Genomic DNA, 7,467 nt, shown 5'->3' on the forward strand with positions numbered 1-7,467 from the left:
CCGGAGGTTTCTTCCTGTTAAAAAGGAGTTTTTCCCTCCCACTGTCGCCAAAGTTCTTCCTCATAGGGGGTCATATGTTGGGTTTTTTCGCTGTATGTATTATTGTAGGGTCTACTAATATAAAGCGCCTTGAGGCAACTGTTGTTGTGATTTGGCGCTATATAAATAAAAATGAATTGAACGGAATTGAATTGAACTTTGACTTTATTCTAAAAGAATATTTTGACTTTTTGCTCAAAATTTTGACTTTGTTACTCCTAATGAGCAGTCGTGTGTTTTCTTAATGTGGATCTAATGCCCTGTCATAGACATTTGAAGAAAGCACAGTACTACAGAGATTATTCTCCAGACACGTCTCAGGGACATTGGCACTGTGGATCAGGCCCCTCTTTGTCATCTGACACTCTGGCCATGTGTGTTTTTGTCTGACCCAGAGGATGTGTGTGTGTGTGTGTGTGTGTGAGTGTGTGTGCTCACTTTTACACCTAAAAAAAATACTTTATTAAAAAGAGAAAAATTATATATATATATATATATATATATATATATGCATCTCCTTTTTCTTCCCCGCACACAGGCTCCACTCACTCACCCTGCACAGACACAAACATACTGTATATCACACACAAACACTAACAGCTGCAAACAGATGGTGGAGGCAGGCCACCAGACTGTGTTTCTAACAAGCGCATCTGCTTTCTCACTTTCCAGCTCGCTTTTTTTTTTTTTTAACTCCTCCAGCCCCATATCTCCGAGACAAACACACCCGCAAATAACACACTTGAGGACACGGCGGCGAGAGTGACACAAACACAGGGCAAAGCGTTCGCACAGTTGTGACGTGCAGACAGCGAAGGGGCCATGTCTGCAGCTTCCCACACACACACGCGCGCAGCTTTATCTCACTTCAACCTGGACTTAAATGGGTGAAGAAAATTGTTACACTAAGTGAGAGCAGACTCTCGCCAATTACATTGTTTACATACCCGTTGCTATCAGCGAAGGAGACATCAGGCCCGGTTTTGAAATTCACAGAACTGCTCTGAAAGGATCACCGCACTGGCAAACCTTCAAAACGAAGCTTCGATTCAAAGTTTCGTACATACATTTGTGTGCATTTTGCTAATTCTTTGAATCATCCCAAGCAAAGATATGTCTATAAAAAGTTTTTTTTTAAGCAATCAGCACATTTTGTCCAGTGTATCTTTTCAATCAACAGATTAAATTACTTTTCAGCTGCTACTCATTACCTTAAAACAAGTGAAGGAGACATGCCAGTGAGCACTAACAACTGTCACAATCACAAAAAACTCAAAATAACGTCACTTTCCGGAACTGGAATTCAAATGAGATGCCAAACTGCTTATATTTAGCTTTTGACGACCGGAAATACCATAGAAACAAAGGAAAAGTGCAGGAAAACAATAGAAGTTACAGTAGCAGTAGTGACAGTCACAGATAGGGAATGCCCAATGTTTCCCACTGGCACTGAAATCTAAACAGTGTCACTAAAACATGACGAGGAGGAGGAGGATCAAAGGCAGATGCTTTACACTGTCCGTATGCTGGTTTTCCAAACCAGCAATGACGCTCCTCTGCCGACTCATATTCCAGGAGGCAAACCGGAGAACTGATGTCATGCAGGCAGACTTGGATATTTAACTGAGAGGCACAGAGTTGGATTGTGTGTATACATGTGCCCTCAAAATTCACATATAAGTCATTCCCAGCACCTGAATGAGAAAACAAAGGCTTTAGATAAGCAAGGATATGGAAAAGGCAGCAGAAAGGAAAGAGGAGACACAACGCTGGTGATTCTCAGGCTCTTATCGTGTTGGTTCAGTTGGTGAGGATGGCGAGAAAGGAAGGAGTGCGTAAACATGGACAGTGGAACTGATAGCAGGCGGCTCCCAGCCACAACAACAAAAACACAGGACCATCAATCGTCAGCCACCGAGTCTGCAGCAGCCAAACCGCAATGCTCTTCACATTTTCCATAACCCCCTCCTCTCATCTCCTCCTGGGAACCACATCACGGTCTCACAACCATACACACAAATACAACTCCACACACACACACAAGCTCAATCACCCAAAAGCCACTCAGTATTTTCTCATGGCTGAGCCCCCAGGAGCCAACGGGGACGTCGGTAGCACTGAGTTTACAGGCCTATGAAAGCAGAAACACTTTGGTTTTGCTCGTGTTGACATCCGGCTGTATCTAAGACCCATAACGGCCTCAAAGGAAGGAAAAGTCACATTTTAAACGAAGGATCAAATGGAAAATTTCACCCGTTGATGCTCAAACTTCCTCACAAACCACTCTGTGAACAGTGAGTCCCACATCACAGGAAGAATCACATGTTTTTAAATTCTGGGCTGTTCAGAGGTAGCGGGGGTCAAACCTGTTAAGTGTGGGTGGCAGGGCTAGCAGTGACTGACACCTAGCACGAAAAACACCTGGTGGAGTGTGGGAGAGTTGGACAGGTCGCAGCACGCTCTCTACTCTGTTGTTGTCTGCTGGGCTGAGAGAACAGAGCGCTCACAGAGAGCACAAATCTGACAAAAGCATCCGTGCATGACTGAATACACTCACCACATGCACAAGAGATATTCCTCACAGTCATACGCTGCACCTACAGCCAGCCATTATATTATTACTTCACAGTAACATCACTTTTGTTAGCTTTTTATAGAAATTTTGTAAACAATAGCTGCTTTCTTGGTAAGTAAGTGATTTATGTTCATTCATGAGCGTTTCTGCTCCTAGGTAGAAGTTCAGTATTGTTACTGATACCGACCCAGCACAGCTGATTGGTAAAACTTTAATACTTCTTTAGAACTAGCTTGGTAGTACCACCAAGGGAGGTTTTTAAAAGTGCAGTTCCTCGAGTGGCCACTTGAGGCATTCTTTAAAAGCCTGCAAATCCCCATAGGCTCACATGTTATAATGTCCAACTTTACAGCAGAAATAAACATGTTTACAGCCGCGTAGAAGAAACTGTTTCGGTCTCTAGTGCACATCTCATCCTTCACTACAACTGCATGGGGGTCACTTTTTTGGGGCTCAAAGTTAGAGGCATGATAATTTTAATGATCATATCATTCGCGATAAAGACTCTATACGTTTTTATGTGATCCAAGCCCAGGTACCTTAAAAGGAGCTACTTCACAAATTTCAAACAAAGCTCTTTACAAGCTACGTGGAAAAAAAACTGCTCCCGCTAAAGATGAAGACAACAAACTTGCTCCACCACATGAGGCAAAAAACATGACATCTAATACAAGCAGGCTACAAAGGAGGAGATGCCAGCAGCCAGTGATGTGCAACCCAAATGTAAACAAATGTTGACATTTTGTTGTGCAAAATCCTGAAAAGGTACACGGTTAAGTTACTTTAATTCTTGTTAAAGTGAAGTGTTAAGCGCTCACGTACTACTTTTACTTATAATTTGCAGGAAAACATTAGCTTTTTGTGCTTACATTTGATTTATGCTGTGTCACTCGATGTCATATTGCATCTCTGCTTTAATGCTGCTGTTGCTGCTGGCACCTTGTGGGAATAGATTCACACTTCACTAATTCACCAAGGGTCTTGTGGCAAAGAAAGGAACTGAAAAGCTTATTCATGCACTTGTTTTCAGTAGGCTAGATTACTGTAATGGAGTTTTTACTGGACTTAATAAAACATCAATTAATCAGCTGCAGCTATTTCAAAATGCTGAAAATGGATCATATTACATCAATTTTGAACTCGTTGCATTGGCCTCCTGTGTGTAAAAGGATTGATTTTAGAATTCTGCTAATGGTTTATAAAGCATAAATATATTGCTGACCTACTTGAGGGGTATGAGGCTTCTGGGCCTCTTAGGAACAGGTTTACTTGACATTCCCAGGAATAGAAGAAAACAAGATGAGGCAGGATTTAGTGTGGGTCATTTGTGGAATAAACTCCCCTCACACCTGCAGTGTGCAGAATCCATTAGCTATTGTAAATTCAGGATTAGAAATGTCTTGTTTTCTTTAGCTTTTTCCCCCAAAAAGTCTTGTTTTTCCAAACTGCTCCAACATCTCCCAATGTTGGAGCTACTGTAGTGATACATCATTAAAATGGTGTTAAAAGCTGACATGATTGTACGCTTGTGTCTTCAACCCAGTTTACAGAAATCGAGAGGTGCACGACCGGCTGAGGTGAAACAATGCAACATAATTTTCTGTGTGGGCTTAAAAGAACCAAAACAACCCATCTAAGAAGTCAGAGCTTCACCTAATCATCCAAATACGGTCACTTCTCACACCAAAACGGCAACATAGTCAAAGGCAAATGACTAGCATCGAGCCTTCAAAACAGGACTTCACAAAGTGAAGGGTGGCATAGAGGTGCTTACATCCATCATTTAAATACAGTCTTTGTATACAACTAAAGTTAAAAGCATTGCAAGGACAAGAAATAACTGCTAAACATCAATTTTTCCAACACAAAAAGTATATTTAAAGGTAGAGTATTAGCATGTAAGGTGATATAGGGGACTAATATTTACACACTGAAACACTTGATTTATGTAAAATGCACTACAGTGTCATTACTATTAGATGTGAGACTTTTGGTTGCACATGTGAGTGTTTTATACTGGGTATGGCCGAAGAAGCTATCAGCAGATTAACAACTATTTTCATTGCAGATTAATTTCATCTGTATTTAAGTCAATGCCTTGGACATGTAATCACTTTAATCACAAAAAAGAGGTCATAGCCTTCTTCACACCTTCCATTTTCTACTGCAGTGCAGCTATGGTGTAAAATAACAAGTGAACCACAAGCTGACTACGAAGGAATTCGATGCATTTCTTCCACTTTGGTTAAAATGTTATAACAATAACTACAATAACTGCTGCTGCTGTCTGTTTCCCCCCTCTCTTCCTGTGGTGCAGTGTGAGCACTTGACCAAAATTACAGGTATGTTTGCACCACACCGTAATCAAATGGCCACTAGACTCAAATGACCATTGGCTACACAAACAATAGCCACTTTTCCTTTTAGACGCAGGCTCACATTAAGCAGTAAACACCTATTATGATCTTACCGGGCTGACCTTCAACAAAACACCCCTTTTGGGAATTAACATTTCAGCAACTTTCCTTGAATAAAAAGCAGGAAATAGAGTGCCAAAAATGGCACTGAAAGACAAATGAGATTTGTGACTCTCTACTGCACAAAAGATAAGCATGGATGGAGGTTTCTACTCTGCCTTTTAGGCCTTTAAAAATCTCCACCAGTGTTTTAAAACTGCTGTGTACACCCAAGCCACTTGCTCGGGCACCATGTAATTTACGCAGCATGCCTTTGAGCTTATAAAGACAGCCAGATGTGTGTGTGTGTGTGTGTGTGTGTGTGTGTGTGTGTGTGTGTGTGTGTGTGTGTGTGTGTGTGTGTGTGAGTGTGTGTGTGTGTGTGTGCACCCTACGCCTCCAGCAGCTATGCTGTGTTGCCTTTACTCCCCTTTTACAGTAATGCTAGTTGTCCAAGGTGCATGTTCAAACACATTTTTCTTTTTTACACAAACATGTACACACAGTTTGCAGCCAGGGTGTGAGGACATCAGTCCATCATCATCTTATAGAGGAAGGCTGCTCATACTCAAACACACCATTCAGCCACCAAGCTTGTTTAATACAATTCAACGAGGTGAATTTACAGACGCACTCTCTCAGCGATTATGGAAATGTAATGTACACATGCAAAAATTAGAAATAAATGAGGAAGGGCCAGATATTCCAGGTGTTGCGCACTCCATATGGCATGAGCCCACTGCCCAAACCCAAACTGGGTCTTACAGAGGGCTCTCGGGTCTCCAAAGCCCTGTTCAGTCGTGTGATTTCATGATTACTTCATTAACTCCGGGGAATCTTTCAGTGGTTTTCCAGCCACACACAGGTTCTCCAACTTCCTAGTTTCTCTGGAATCGCACAGACTACTATCTTATTAGATGTAGAGGGGGATTTAGAGGCTCTGTCTGTGATGGTGATGCATGTTTATGTGCAGGAGAAAGGGGGGCATTAAAATAGTTTGGATCTCCTTTTTGCCCTACGTGGCCAAGTCATTTGGCCTACATCTAAGCACTCCTACTGTGGACTTTACAAGAGTTTGGATCTACTTCCAGATCTGCAGGAAACCATGAAGAGCAAAACTGAAGTCTTTTTGACTGAGGTAGATTTTCGCTTTTTTTCCCCCCATGCAAGAGAACTCACCCCTGATCCTGCGCTACATGCCGATTTCTTCTCCCAGCTGAATAAACTCTTCTTTGCTTGTCGAGGTTTGGAACTCACGGCAATCAGATAATCCACCTTAAGTTATTTAACTAACTTTAAAAATATATATTTTTAAAAAGTATAAAAATCCGGCGTGAACAAGAAAAATCTGCGTCTTCTCACATCAAAATGAGCTCAACCTTTACAACAACCACAAAAGTCGCAGAGGCAGACCAAATCCTGAGCCTCCTTCTTCTCGCAGTTTTGTTGCCTTTTCTTTTTTCTTTTTTCTAGGGAACACAAACAGTCACAAAAAGTTGTCCGACTTGGATAAAGCGACGTGGTCTTCTCTCGCTGGGACTCTTCGTATGTTTATAGTGGTCCCTCTAGCCCAATGGAGGCGTTCAGGACAGGCTGAGAGAGGCGCTTGCTGCAGCTACGTTCAAAAGCTGAAGACGGCATCGGAAAAATGAGCTTTACGTTGAACGTCCCAAGAGGCCGAAGTTCACGAGGGACCGAAAGAAAAAACGTATTAATTAATTGTCATATTAAAGTTTTTCTTTTTATTGAGAGTATTTGTTATTTTTTTAATCATATGTGAGTATTTCTCTTTTTAATTAATTAATTTATAACATTTTTCAAATTAAGAAATCGAAGGAAAGACTGAATTTATCTAAATGTACTCAGAAGCTGTAAGGTGGGAATTTGGCAGGCCTGCTTGTAATTATGACACTTAATACAGTCTTAGTGGATTGCAGTGATTGCCCACGACCTTTGTGCAAGCTTTAATTAAAATAAGTCTCAGTAAGTTGGTGAAAAATTGCAGTTTTACGTTTAGAATACAATTGCTTGGATAGACTGCAGTAGCCTAATCTGAGGCAGGCTTTCTTACATTAAAATAAGATAGGACAAAATAACCTAATCTAATTTTGAATAAACACAATAATACAAAGCATCGAAAATGAATTATTTTACTCATGGAGTTTAAAAGTTTTGGAGGGTTTTCGTATTGTTAAATTATTACTGCTCTTGCTTGAGTAAATGGCCGTCTTGCGTCATATGCAGTAGGCTGGAAAAAAAAACCCACAGGAGACAACTGGGCTATGAGACTGGACGTGCCGTTTTCTCCACTCATTTGCACCCCCCCCCCCCCCCCCCCACACACACACACACACACCTCAGAGGTCGCACTCTCAAAGAGGACCTGAACGCAACAGC

General features: G+C 41.4%; 1 protein-coding gene across 1 annotated transcript in view; it reads right to left on the bottom strand.

The window, feature by feature from the left end:
* LOC146557801 (tyrosine-protein phosphatase non-receptor type 14-like) overlaps positions 1–6,660 on the bottom strand; it is a 44,946-nt gene extending 38,286 nt beyond the window's left edge. The window contains exon 1 of the mRNA XM_085246993.1: positions 6,250–6,660. The gene's annotated coding sequence lies outside the window, so the exon portion shown is untranslated. The remainder of the gene's footprint in view (positions 1–6,249) is intronic.
* Between the last annotated feature and the right edge of the window lie 807 nt (positions 6,661–7,467).

Source organism: Mchenga conophoros, linkage group LG15, assembly GCF_057382185.1.
Source record: "Mchenga conophoros isolate Kocher_MC1m ecotype Shallow Benthic linkage group LG15, M_conophoros_male_GT1.1, whole genome shotgun sequence".
Taxonomy (NCBI): domain Eukaryota; kingdom Metazoa; phylum Chordata; class Actinopteri; order Cichliformes; family Cichlidae; genus Mchenga; species Mchenga conophoros.